At 40.5% G+C, this 14,003-nt stretch overlaps 1 protein-coding gene and 1 long non-coding RNA gene across 7 annotated transcripts in view; both read right to left on the minus strand.

The window, feature by feature from the left end:
- ST18 (ST18 C2H2C-type zinc finger transcription factor) overlaps nt 1-14,003 on the minus strand; it is a 310,749-nt gene that overhangs the window by 233,188 nt on the left and 63,558 nt on the right. The window lies entirely within an intron of this gene.
- Nucleotides 1-14,003, minus strand: part of LOC110743941 — a 193,983-nt gene that overhangs the window by 116,417 nt on the left and 63,563 nt on the right. The window lies entirely within an intron of this gene.

Genomic DNA, 14,003 nt, shown 5'->3' on the forward strand with positions numbered 1-14,003 from the left:
TAGGTGAAAATGCAAGAAAATTCTCAGAGTCGTCTCTGGAGCCAGGTCTACATTTTCTGCTCTCCCACAGTCAGGAAGAAAGGAAAGATGAGCATAGCTAGCTGGATAAAAACAATGGCACCAGTATTAACTGGAGAAGGAGGAAATCGGGAAAAGCCTTGCCACAGGTTTTCTCTATTCACAAGTGAGGTGGGGTGAGGTGGGAAGCGGGTAGACCTAGTGACATCTTGCTTCCTATCTTGTCAGTGATACAAGCATATTTATTATGAAAGAAAATACATAAACATTGGAATTGGGCAAGAAGCCACGTTTGTATCTGTCAATGAAATATAATCAATTAATTTTTTTTTAGAAGACCACACTTTCTGACACTCCAGGGTGGTGTATGCAGGCAGGGGTTGTAAGCCCTGAGGCTCAGAGTGACCCCTACCATGCCCCTTCTGTAGTTTCTGTCACACTCCTTAGTCATTCATAAAATATTTTTTCTACCCTTAAAATAATAGGAAAACCATCTACCTTCTTTGTGCATGATTTTGACACAAAGTAATGCAACCAGTTTCTAACAATCAACTAGTGCTTTCAGAATAACATCGCCTTTTCAAGTGCCCACTCCATTGAAATATGCAGGAAACATTTTCAGAAATTTCTTTATTCCAGATCTTTCATAGACCAAGTAAAGATGTTTGTTTTTTCAAAAGGTTGCTTAATGATCATTCTTTTTGACATTACACGATGGAAAGTCAACAATGTGACATTTGCCATAAGAAAAACAGAAAGATGGGGCTGAGAAATACAATAACAAGAGCTGCCACTGCAACCGCCAGGAAGTCTGGGATGATTTTTCGGTGCAATTTGTTTCTCTTCGTCTGGCAAAGGTTTTGGCTTCAGCTTCATGTTCTTTGATTATTATTATGCCTGTCTACTAGTGAGTGGAAACTGCAAGTACTCTCTCTGTCTTTCCACCCTGGACGAGTGAAACGAAGAAATGAGCCAAAGTCACTCTGAACAGGAATTAAAAGAAAACTATTCCATCATTGGCTCGAAAGATCCAGACGGGTGATGTATCTATATAGCTCCATTCACTGGTGGTTCAATTACTTAGCCTCTCCCATATGTATCAGGGAAATATCTCTGATGAGCAGTGTGAGGGTGTGGGGCTAAACCCAGAAAGATATATCACATGTTCTCTTGGAACTAATTTATTCAGGCTAAGCCATCAACTGTCTTTATTGCTGATAGAGTGGGCATTTCTCAGGGATACCAAAGCTTCTCTATCTACAGCAAAGCCCTCAGTAAGCGGCATCGCAGGGCACCTCAGCCTCAGTGCAGTGGTTGTACAAAACCTTGCTTCACTCAGCAGTGGTCATTGAAGAATGACTGTGTGAATAAGCCTAACCGGTTTTCCTCGTTTCTCAAGTTTTAAGGCCAAATTGATCTAAAACTCTAGCCCATACCCTTTATATTTGGTGACAGTATCTACCAGGTTAAGAATGTCAGGATGAATTAGATGGCATCTTTATGTAGGGAATATGGCTACATCTATTTCAAGGACTTCCTTTTCCATTTTATTTATTTATTTACTTGTTTATTTATTTTTGAGACAGAGTGTCACTCTTGTCGCACAGGCTGGAGTGCAATGGCACGATCTCAGCTCACTGCAACCTCCACCTCCTGTGTACAAGCGGTTCTCCTGCCTCAGCCTCCTGAGTAGCTGGGATTACAGGCATGTGCCACCACATCTGGCTAATTTTGTATTTTTAGTAGAGATAGGGTTTCACCATGTTGGCCAGGCTGGTCTCGAACTCCTGACCTCAGGCGATCCGCCCACCTCAGCCTCCCAAAGTACTGGGACTACAGGCATGAGCCACCGTGCCCAGCCAGGCATCCTTTAAAATGGCATATCTTCTAGGGATTCCTAATACAAAATTAAAATCTATAATTTTGATGTAAAATATTTTATGAATTACAGGAATTACAGTCATCTCTCAGTATCCAAGGCAGATTGGTTCATCTCGGCTCACTGCAGCCTTGACCTCCTGGGCACAGGTGATCCTCCCACCTCAGTCTCCTAAGTAGCTGGGACCACAGGCGCAGGCTACCACCCCCAGTTAATTTTTGTATTTTTAGTAGAGACAGGGTTTTGCCATGTTGCCCAGGCTGATCTGAAACTCCTGGACTAAAGTGATCCACCCGCGTTGGCCTCCCAAAATGCTGGGATTACAGGTGTGAGTCACCACACTTGGCTTCTTTTATTTTTTCTTCTTTTCTTTCTTTTTTTAAAGATAAGGTCTTGCTCTGTCACCCAGGCTAAAGTGCAGTGCCCAGTCACAGCTCACTGCAGCCTCAACCTTCTGAGCTCAATCGATCCTCCTACTTCAGTCTCCTGAATAGCTGAGACAACAGACACATGCCACCACACCCAGCTATTTTCAAAAATTTTTGGGGGGGAGAGAGGATCTCACTATGTTGTCCAGACTAATCTCAAACTTGGGCCTCAAGTGATCCTCCCACCTCAGCCTCCCAAGTAGCTCACAGTTCTTTTTTTTCTTTTTTTATACTTTAAGTTCTAGGGTACCTGTGCACAACGTGCAGGTTTGTTACATACGTATACATGTGCCATGTTGGTGTGCTGCACCCATTAACTCATCATTTACATTAGGTATATCTCCTAATGCTATCCCTCCCCCCTCCCCGCTAGCCACAATAGGCCCGGATGTGTGATGTTCCCCTTCCTGTGTCCAAGTGATCTCATTGTTCAATTCCCACCTATGAGTGAGAACATGTGGTGTTTGGTTTTCTGTTCTTGCAACAGTTTGCTGAGAATGATGGTTTCCAGCTTCATCCATGTCCCTACAAAGGACATGAACTCATCATTTTTTATGGCTGCATAGTATTCCATGGTGTATATGTACCACATTTTCTTAATCCAGTCTGTGACACTCACAGTTCTTTAAGTAAGAAGTTCACCTGCAAAATGGCTGAGTTCTCTGCTTAGGGTTTCACAAGTCCAAAATCAAGGCTTTGGCAGGATCTACAGTCATCTGGGGCTGGAAACCTCTTCCATGCCCATCCAGGCTGTGGCAGGATTCACTCCTGTAGCTTTAGGACTGAGTCCCTCTTCTCTTGCTGGCTGGCACCAGACTGCTCTGAGCCCCAAAAGGCCATTCTCAGTCCTTACCATGTGGACCCCATCCTCAAAGTCAACTATAGAAAACTCTCTCACATCAAACTCCTCTCCTGCTGGGCTTCTCTGACATGTTGCTTCCCAACCTCTAGACCTAGATCTCAAGGGCTCAGGACATTCGGTCAGGCCACTGGGGATAAGCTCCCTTCCTAAACCAACTGTACCACACAACAAAACCTCACCATGGAGGTAAGCTCCATCCTGCTCACAGTCCCAGGATCCTGCAGGGCACATACAGCAGGGTTCGCAGATCTTGGGGGCCACCTCAGAATCCTGCCTCCATACAAGTTTTGAATTTTAAGGAGTCCCCAGTTCCACAGATCTGCCTGATGGCTTCTACCCGGTGTACAGTGGCGGAGCACTGGGCTGAGGTCCGAGGTCTGAGGTCTAAAGACATCTCAGCTCACTCCTTCAGCACCATCGCTTTACCCTCTGCTGGGCTTGGGGCCAGCCCAAGGCCACTCCTCACGGCCACACAAAGGGCGCTCGGGGGCCACTGCTCTGAGCTGTCATCTCTTCTTTCCCGTGTCACCTCTTTCCTAGTTCTATTTTAGTTATTTGGATGTTACTCATTTTTGTGGATCTTTTGACACCTTTAATTGCTCTTCTCTTCCCACGCCTATTAAGTTTTCTCACCCTTTGATATTGGCATTAGGAGCATTTTAAATAATTTGCCAAATAATGTTTTACCACTGCTGTTTTCTGTAAGTTACATTGCTTTGCCTTTAACCCTGTATTAATTTTGCTGTAAAGTGTTAAATAGCATGAAGTTGGGTTATTTTACACACAAGATTGTAGGGTTTCCTAGATTCAAAGTCTTATTTCTTCATATGTATACTAACTAAAAGCAAAGGCAAGTTAATAATGCAAATTTGCTTTGAAGTTCAATGCCATCTTTTGGCGCACAGCTACAGTGTGCCTCTTCAGCCAGACCGTGAGCCTCAACTCTAAGAAAGAGTTACAACATTATTCCAACACTGAAATTCTTTCAAAGTCGTTAGTAAAGCTAAAGCACAGAACTATTACCATCGATACCAGACCAACAATTCTTCAAGCCCTGGCACGTTTCATTGGTGTACGTTTGATGTGCCCTGAAGCTTATATTTGTTCCTGACTCATATGAATAAACAGAGAACTACTCAGTCTTCCTTCTGGTCCTCCCCTACCGCGGGCCTGGATCCAGTGCAGGAAACTCAGAGACAAGATGTGGCTCTATGACCACATGGACAAAGTGGAGAAGAGCCACATTTTAATGTTCCAAAAAGTCTATTTACAGTGTTTTCATCATGTATCAGTGGCCTGCGATATCACCTGGGTATGATTTCATTTGTATCTCAGTGCAGAAGAGATGGATGATTTGCACTCATTCTCAAATAAAAAACAAAAATTTCTCCACTCCCTTTGTTATCTGTCCCCTTGCCCCTCACCCCACAAAACTGCTAGAAAACATGACCCACTTTCCTTAAGACACACTCTAGTGCTGTCTACACAAGGAATAGGAGTGCTGTTTGTTCTCCACCTACTTCCAAAGTTCAAATATACCTCCCTGTCATCACCAAATTCGTCTTAATTGTGTAGTGAGAAATAAAGAACTGTGAAGTGCCTGCAATGAACCTTAACAACAATGAGAAGGGATAGTTCCGAGAAATGCTTCACAAAAGAACTGAGTTTCTATGCCTCCTTCCTGAGTTCAAAATGGGCACAACTGAAAACCTAAGATTTCCTGGAGTCCTGGGGCCAAAAGCATAAAAATACAGGGGTGAATGAGATTGACATTACCCTAAATCATGCTAAATACTAGGAAAGTCTATTCTCTTCTAACTGCAACCCCTCCCAATCAAACTGCACCCTGTAGTTCACATGAGAAAATGCAGCTTACTAGGCATCTTAGTTCACACGAAATAAATTGCCATCCACTCCCCTTAAAAAAGTTAAAGTTTTTTTTGTTTTGTTTTTCACTTTGGAGACCCCAAATTCAAACACGCAGAAAGAGATAAAACGTAGTTCTTCCGCTTGACTTCCATCAGGATGATACGGTTGACTTTGAGTTGAAATACATGCAAATAAGGTTCAACTTTTTAAGACACTGAAGGAAAGTATCTAAAATGTCTAAAAATTTGCTAAGACTTGGAGACCTTTTCTGCACATCTGTTTGTGTTGGGCAGAGTAACAGCCTCCTAAAGAAGTCCGCATCTTCATCCCTAGAAATGAAGACTGCATTGCCTTGCATGGCAAAGGGGAATCAAGGCTGCTAATCAACAGGCCTTCAGATGAGGGGATTTTCCTGGGGCATCCAGGAGGGCCCAACATCATCACAAGAGTCCTTCAACCAATGTTAGAATTTACATCATATTCCAACATATGTCCAGATTTTTAAATTATCCCCAAAGAGTCTGTGGTCAGAATTTGTTACAAATAAGACAGAGTTGGTGTGTGCTCCCTGAGATTCACTTTGATAGAATAGTGAGATTTTCCTTGCATTTCCCACTCAATGCTGCAGCTCTACATCCAGGATCCATGGCTCCCAGAGCTGTACTGTTGGACGCAGAGCAGCCTCTGCCCCTCAGGCTCCCAGCTCCCCACTGCCTGGCCCAGTGCAGGGACAGCTGGTGTGGCAGGATCCCCTCATGGGCTGCCAAAGAGCACCCACCTCCTTGTATTTAAGGAATATTTTTCCAAAGAGTATGGCCTTTAGAAATCTGCTGTATTTAGAGGGGTGGAGGGACTGGGGGGATGATGGTCAAAGGATACAAAATTTCAAGTAGACAGGAGGAATACATTCAAAAGATCTATTACATATCATAGTAACTGCAGTTAATAACAGTATACTGATTACTTTTTAGTGTTCCTAAGAGAGTAGCTTTTAAGTGTTCACACCACAAAATAAATGATAAATATGTGAGGTCATGCACATGTTAAATAGCTTAATTTAGCCCTTTCACAATGTATACACATATCAAGACATCATGTTTCACACCATAAATAATGTACAATTTTTACTTGTCAATTAAAAAAATATGTTGTATTCACAGCCAAAAAGAAACACAAAGAAATCATATTCATGGGAGGAATCCAGAACAGAAATGAAGCCAAAAGAAAGAGAAAAGGAAAAAGACTCTAGGACCTTATATATGACTCCACATAACTCTCACCCCCAAAATATTACAAGACCATCTAGGAGACCAACAGCTGTTGCCAAAGAGCAGCCCAGGTCTTTTGTTTATTCATTCAACAAACATTATGGTTTATGATGTTCCAGACCACGATGGAGATGAGAACATGAGTGTTAGTTTATTATGTTGTAAAGTCTTTCATCAGATGTGACATTTCTAGAAACAACTTTATGTCGTCAGCCAGCTGTGCAGCACATAACAAACTTCAGCGTGCACACAAACCTTCCAGGGGCCTGCAAGGAGCACTCTGATGCAGGAGGTCTGGGGTGGTGCCTGAGAGCCTGCATTTCTAATGGGATGTGAAAAGATAATGAAGCTGCTGGTCCAGGGCCTGCAGTTTGGGTAGCAGGGCACTATAATCCAGGACTCTGTTTCATCCACCTCAATTCACTGTTGCTCTCCTAAGAACATTTTATAAAATCCTGAGACAAGATATGTTTCCCCATCACTACTGCACAACTATATTACACAAGTCAATAATCTTTTTGGATGTTGACCTTTGTAAGTGTCATATAAAAGTGAATGGCAAAATGAAAGAACAAGGTATATTTTCATTTTTGTGTGAGGGAGAGACATATGGATGAGGTATCAATCTGGAAATACGTTGCCTACAGTCATCAAAATAGAATGACTCAAAATGTCAATAGCTCTGAAGCTCTTGAACTGACGAAGCAAGCAGGTGCGGCATTTGTCAGCAGGATGAGGAAGAGGTGCCTATCATAAACAAGGGACTGGAGGGTTCAGAAAGAGCTTTCAAGGAAGTAAAGCTCTTTAGCCAGGGCAGAGGTGGGGGCAAGGAGGGCAAGTGAATGCCCTGCGTATGGAAATAAACCAGGCCGTTACTAACCCGCCAGACAATAAAGCTTCAGGAGAGTTGGGTTTTACTACCATATTTCACAGAGCACCGTGCCTGAACTGCTCCCAGATGCGCAGTTCAGGTTCACGCTCCTCATCTCCCTTCCTACTTTATATGAGGTGATCATATCTTTTACTCACAGAGCTGGGAACGATGTCCTTGAATGTACCAACCATAGACGTTTCTATCATTAAAGCTTGATTATAAAATCTCCCCTAAGAACAAACGGTGGGGACTGTGCTAGCTTTATAAAAGTTCCATTAGTCCTCCGAGCAAAGTCCCCGTGGCCAAAAACCAAATCCCTCACACGCAGTGGAGCCATCGCTGACCGTAAAGGACAGAGCAGCTATGACCTTTCACACAGAGAGTCATTTGTAAGTGAATTAAAAGTATCACCACAGGATTAAAATGGTTGCTATGAATCAACAATTTCTGATACACAGATACCACTCAGCAAGCTAAGGAGTTAAGTAGAATAATGGGATTACGTTATTTAATTACAGATTTGTAAAAATTTCTTTTCAAACCCAGATTCCACATTCCTAAAATACTTCTAAAGGTATTTTAAGTACTCATTTATCTTTTCACTGGAAAGTATTAATATTTCCTGCTATTTTAAAGGAAATATTATACTCTATTGGGAAGGTATTCTCAGCTAACATAAACACACAGTATGGCTATGCTAATAAAGTATTTTCAAGCAGCAAAAAATTACCATTTTATGCAGATGATAATGTAATGTTTAACCAGTAAAATAATTCCCTCATTTATTATAATAGCTGTAATTATAATAGCTGTATCATCATTAATAGCTATATAATAGCTGTACAGCTATTAATACTAAGGTACAAAATCAATTTCAATTTAGTCAGAACTTTTGTTATTATCAAAAAGTTATTAAGACTCCTTTTATGTAGAATTTTAATGTGCCCCCAAAGCGTTCTAAGTACTTCAGCCAATTAATAAAGAGCAAGATACTATAAAAGAAGCCTTATTTTTTTTCTAAACTAATACAGTGTGTGTAACAAAGTTTTAGAGTCTTACCATTTTTTTAAGATGTAGAAAAATGTTAGAATAATTTAAACAGGAGCCTGGAAAGTGTCTTACATCCCTGATGAAATACATTAAAATCTGATTAAAGACCCCTACAATAATAGTCTTTTTTTTTTTTTTTTTTTTTTTTTTGAGACGGAGTTTCAAGTTAGAGTGCAATGGCACGATCTTGGTTCACTGCAACCTCTGCCTCCCGGGTTCAAGCCATTCTCCTGCCTCAGCCTCCCAAGTAGCTGGGATTACAGGAGCCCACCACCTCGCTCCACTAGTTTTTGTATTTTTAATAGAGACGGGATTTTGCCATGTTGGCCAGGCTGGTCACGAACCCCCGACCTCAGGTGACCCACCTGCCTCAGCCTCCCAAAGTGTTGGGATTACAGACATAAGCCACCGCGCCCGACCAAAAACTGCCATTTCTAATGAGGGAAGATCTTAATCAGTAACATATCAAAATAGATACACCACCTGAAATTATTCACATTTTGTAGTTAATATATACATTTAACCATAAAAAGATTTAATAAATAATAATAAAGCTGATAACTTTGCAAGTTTTACCATGTGCCAATAACCATGTTTAATACTTTATTTTATTATCTGATTGTAAGGTATGTATTATTATTATTATTGTCATTGTTATTCTCATTGTATAAACAAGAAAACTGAGATGTTACAATATGGCAGTCACTGAATTTGAGCCTAAGTGACTTTGACTCTAAAGTTTATGTGCTTGGCTAATATGCTTTGCTTTCGCAATACATACAATTATAACATATTCTTTAATTTCCAAACAAACCAAAACTAGGAAAAATGTCACTTTTCTTTTTCTTTTAAAAATTTTCAAGTATTTATTATTATTTACTATAGCCACCATGCTGTACACTAGATCTCCAGGACGTACTCATCATAACAATATCCCTTACTTTTCAATTTAAAAGATAAACCTAGACTTGGGGCTCTAGATGACAAATTAGTCAGCCAGATTTGTCTATTATCCTTCCTGATATCCCACAGAAATGAATGTTAAAACTGATTTAAAAAAAAAAAAAAAAAAAAGGAAAGAACCTCACATCAACAATTGGAGAGGGCTTGTCAAAGAATGATGACTTCACTATATTTCAAGAAAATGAAAAGCAGATGAGAGTGAATGGATGCATGAAATGAAGGGAGAAAGCTATGACCCAGAATGTTCTGTTAAGAGGCTGCAGAAGAGATAATACCAGTCTGTCTGACAAACTCCAGTGAGTCTAAAAGTGATGGGGATGGTGTAAGCAGGAGTAAACCTGCAGCAGTCCCAGCTGCCTTCATCTCCACCCCAGCTCTTCCAACCACGCCCATAGAGGATGTGAAGTTGAAATGTCCACACAGGCAAAACCTGACAGCTGTCCTCTAAAGACTTGTCATTAAGTGTCTGGGAAGCTCCAAGACATCTCATGCATGCGTTTCTACCTCCAGGGAAAAGCCTTCTTATTCTGACATTTGGTAGGGCCTCAGCTTGACTCCTTTCTTATCTGCTTACTAGAAAGCGAAGATTCCTAGTGATTAAACCTTTCTCTACTCTGCCCAGAATCTTCAGCCAGAATTTCTACTCAAAGAAGAGATACAGAATTTCAAAAACATCTTAAATATATAATAACAAAGAACAGTTATACTTTCTACCCAAGAAATCATAAACAGATCATTAGTTATATGAAAAAATAATCACTAGAAAGAGAAAGACCAAACATATCAATGGAAAAACTGACCCCAGAGGAATTAGAGTAAATTCAGGGAACACAATAAAAATGAAAAACTAACAACCCCAAATAATAAAATTAAAAATAGTAGCTGAGATATTATATGCATACAATGAGAAAAAGGCCATACGTAAAATTTTTAAACAGAGAATAAGAGGACTCTCTTAAAATTTAAATATGGAATTGTCAAAATAAAAATCTGAAGAGAAGCCCTAAAACACAAAGTTAAGAAAAAAGAAAATTTTATATTATGTAAAATAAAAAGACAAAAAGACCAGGAATATGAGAGAAAAGATGAGACCAGTCCAATAGTTCCAATACGCAATGAAAAAGACCCCTAGAAAAACTGAGAAAGTAGAAAGGAGGAAATGACAATAAAATAATTTCTCATAGTGAAAGAGGAGTTGAATTTCCAAACTACAAGGCCCCTAGTGGGCAGCTCAATAAATAAACAATGTGACGACCCACACGCATTATCATCACATGTCAGAGCATCACGAGCTCTAGTAGGAAAAATAAAGCCAACTGTAAAGCGATGATAAACACACTGCATCAGCCTTCTCGCTAGCCACACTGTTGCTACAAGTTAGTAGAATAGTACCTTAAAAGCCTTGAAGGAAAATAATTTGTTTTAACCTAGAATGTTAGCTCCAGCAAAACTTCAAGTGTGAGATCAAAATAAAGACATTTTTGGATAGCTGTGGATTCAAGAGGATAGAAAGATTTCGAGGGTGGGGAGAGATGGAGAAGGACTAAATGGAATGAGTGGTATGATTTTAGGAAAAGACAATGGGAGATGAACAATCTCTTGAGGAGAAAGGAGGAAATGGCTGGAATAGGGGAAAGCAAAGAGAAATTCTGGAAAATCCAAAAAATATAAACAAAACCATGGTCTAAGTAAAAAGCAATTTAAACTGTGGTTTCATCTGAAGAAATAAAAGGTGTGTAAGAAAAGAGTTCATTTGGCCTTGATGATGGAAACAATGTCCCTAGAGTGATCCAGCAGTCAGAGCATTGGGCACACGAAGGTAGCTAGGTAGTCCTGGCACAATGCCTCTTGGTCTAGAACAAAATGTTATTTGTAAGGTTATGGTGACATAAATAGTAAGCAAGAAATAATAATTAAGAAGTAATAAATAATATAAATCTGTAAGGTTATAATGACATAAAATATAAATAGCTTTTACTATAAAAGCAGGAAAAGCTTGGTGGTGACTACAAGATGAAATGCAGACATTCCTCAACGTTCTGAAAGTATAAATTGATGAGAAGTGGGACATGGAAGACAGGAAAGCAGTGGAAACAGCAGAGGTGCTTATACTCATCTTACAAAGCAGGGTGTTGATAGAAAATGGTGTGATCGATATGGACCAGAACAGTTCAAATACATTATAGGCAATGTCAAAGTAACCAATAGAAGAGCTAAAAATATTTATATATCAAACATTGGGATGAAGAGAGAGGAGAAATGATAGAATAAAGGTGATTTTTCCTCATTTTTCTTGCTGATGAGTCAATAGATATTTCCTAAAATTCATAAATAAAAACACGGTTTATCGTATGAATAGTTAACCATTAATGACTACTTACTGTATCCCAAGTACTATTCTAGGACGTTTTATGCATTAATTCCCACAACAACCCAAAGAGAAAAATGAAGAAATTGAGGCACAGAGATGTTAAAGAACTTGCCCAGGGAAACCCATCTCGGGAAATGGTGGAGCCTGGATTCAAATCCACCTCGTCTGGCTTTGAGCCTGTGCACTTGATCAAGGCATAAACTTCCTTCTCACAGCACCACAGACGGAGTGTTTCCAGAGTGCCAGGCACCAATCCAATTTCTTTAGATGAGTTGATTTAATATGGACATATATTAAGACAACATATATTTAAATATAGATGTGTATCAATATTTTTCTCATTTTACAGATGAAGAAACTGAGGTGAGCAAACTATGGTCCATGAGCCAGATGTGGACTGAAGCCTGATTTTGAGTGGCTCACGAGCTGGTTTTTACATTTTTTAAGTGTGAAGGAAGGGGAAGGAAGAGATGAAAGAAGGGGAGGAAAAGGAGAGGAGAAACAGGTATCACATGTGGCTCACAAAACCTAAAATATTTTATATCTGATCATTTACAGAAATGATTTACCAACCCCAGTTCTGTCAGTTCTACAGTTAAAAGCCAGGCAAGTTGATGCCTCAGATAAGGACTGCATCTCTCAGCCTCATTGGAACTAAGGAAGACCATGAGGCTTTGCTTTGCTTTGAATAAGAGAAAGCCCAACCACTGGCAGCTTCTGAACATCTTGGTTCAAAACAGCAGACATGCCTCACCACTGTCCTGTCTTCTTCTATTTTTTAAAAAAATGTTTTAACTGACAGATGAAATTGTATATATTTCAGCTGGGTGCGGTGGCTTATGCCTGTAATCCCAGCACTTTGGGAAGCCGAGGCGGGCGTATCACCTGAGGTCAGAAGTTTGAGAACAGCCTGGCCAACATGGTGAAACCCCGTCTCTACTAAAAATACAAAATTAGCTGGGCATGGTGGTGTGCATCTGTAATCCCAGTTACTTGGGAGGCTGAGGCAGAAGAATTGCTTGAACGCAGGAGGCAGAGGTTGCTGTGAGCCAAGATCATGCCATTGCACTCCAGTCTGGGCAAAAAAAAATGTGAAACTCCACCTCAAAAAAAAATTGTATATATTTATCCTGTACAGCATGATGTTTTGAAGTATATATACATTGTGAAATGACTAAATCTAGCTGATCAACATATGCATTATTAGATATAGTTATCATTTGTGTGCTGGGAACACTTAACACCCACTGTCGTAGCATTTTCCAAGGATACAATATATTTGCAACACCCTATTATACAATAGATCTCTCAAACTGATTTCTTCTAGCTGAAGTTTTGTACCCTTTGACCAACATCTCCCCCACGCCCAACCCCCATGCTCCAACCATTCTCTGGTCACCACCGTGCTCCTCTGCACTTCTGAATTCCACACATGAGTGAGACTGTACGGTATTTGCCTTTCCAAGCCTTGCTCGTTTTTTGTTCAATCTGGAGATCACAAGGTCCTCCAGGTTCATCCACGTTGTAGCACTTGACAATATCTCCTTCTTTCTCCCTTCCCTTCTTCTTTTCCTTTTATCCTTCCCACGGGTGGAGACATGGTAGACAGCCTGTGTCCTGAAGGCCTTGTGGGGTAAAGCTGCCATAACTCTCCTGAACTGCCAACCTTCTAAACTTCATGTGAATAAGAGATGCCTTTTTATCTTTATTAATCACTGTATTTTAAGTATTTGCTTCTCTCAGCTAAACCTACTGCTTACCAATAAAATATCATAGTGTATTACTCTTATGTTTTGTTAATGTAACTTACTCAAAGATGTTGCATAGAGTTTGAGCTCATCCCACCCAACCATTTAAAAATAGGTCCTCACTCCATATTATAGGGTAATGCTTTTCAAATTGAAACAAAATGATCATCTTTTCCTATACCTAAGTAGTCATTTAACTCTGTTTTCCGGGACAAATATAAAGGTGTGAGAATACTGAGTGGAAACCAGTCTGACTTATAGGGATCGAAGCAAAACAAATTTCTGATTTCTAGCACAAATGTGTAGCTCAACTTACAAATCTAGGTTTTCTGTGTATCAGTCAGGGTCCTGGTGGGAAACAGATGGCACGCTCAAGCCGGGTAATGTGAGGAGTGTTATATAAAGAGACTGCAAAGGTGTGAGCAGGATGTGGGAATCAGTAAGGAATCGTGGAATATCCCAGGCAGAGCAAGGAGAGGAAGGTGGGGGTCAGGGGGAAGGAGGAGGACTGTTTGGAAAGCACCTAGCAGGGGCTGGAGGTTTTGAGATAGGCACATCTCTCCCCACAGCAACTGTGCAGGGAGAAACAGAGGGATCAGGAATTGAATACAGCAGCTCCACGCCCTCCCTCCTGTTCCACACCCCGCAGGGCCTCCTATTACAGAACCCAGCC

Source organism: Papio anubis, chromosome 8, assembly GCF_008728515.1.
Source record: "Papio anubis isolate 15944 chromosome 8, Panubis1.0, whole genome shotgun sequence".
In the NCBI taxonomy this organism is placed as follows: domain Eukaryota; kingdom Metazoa; phylum Chordata; class Mammalia; order Primates; family Cercopithecidae; genus Papio; species Papio anubis.